Source organism: Octopus bimaculoides, chromosome 17 (genome assembly GCF_001194135.2).
Source record: "Octopus bimaculoides isolate UCB-OBI-ISO-001 chromosome 17, ASM119413v2, whole genome shotgun sequence".
Taxonomy (NCBI): Eukaryota; Metazoa; Mollusca; class Cephalopoda; order Octopoda; family Octopodidae; genus Octopus; species Octopus bimaculoides.
Window position 1 is genome coordinate 33,869,061 of NC_068997.1, and position 611 is coordinate 33,869,671.

General features: G+C 37.3%; 1 protein-coding gene across 1 annotated transcript in view; it reads right to left on the bottom strand.

Moving 5' to 3' along the window:
- Positions 1–611, bottom strand: part of LOC106871116 (sonic hedgehog protein-like) — a 167,085-nt gene that overhangs the window by 67,945 nt on the left and 98,529 nt on the right.

Below are 611 nucleotides of genomic sequence, written 5' to 3' on the forward strand. Positions count from 1 at the left end.
CTCTCTCTTTCTCTCTCTCTCTCTCTCTCTCTCTCTCTCACTCTCTCTGTCTCTGTCTTGACAACGCATGGTTTAGTGGCAAAGGTATTTCAGCTCATGGTGGTGCATTGAACAAGACACTTTATTTCACATTGCTCCAGTCCACTCAGCTGACAAGAATGAGCTGTATCTGTAATTCAAAGGGCCACTCTTGTCACATTCAATGTCACGGTGAATCTCTTTGTAGAGTGCTCAGCCACTTGCAAGTTAATTTCACGAGCAGGCTGATCCGTCGATCGGATAAACTGTGGTAACCGATGAAGAGCCGGTTATATATAATGAAGTGAATAATATTCGACCGAAACCAAAGCCATGTTAAGGTGAAACCTTGCAAACCGAGGGGCAACTTTATATGAACATTATTTTACAGATATAGTACGTTTCATTCTTTCTCATTCCTTACTTCTGTAGTTCATACAAGGTAAGTCTATTTCTGTTATGTTATTTGCATTCGCCGTGTGTATTTTAATAGTATTTTGTGATTTTAGAGTAATGGCCTTGTTTATAGCAAGTGGTATTTTAACACTCTAATTGAATTCTGTTTATATATATATATATATATATATATATAT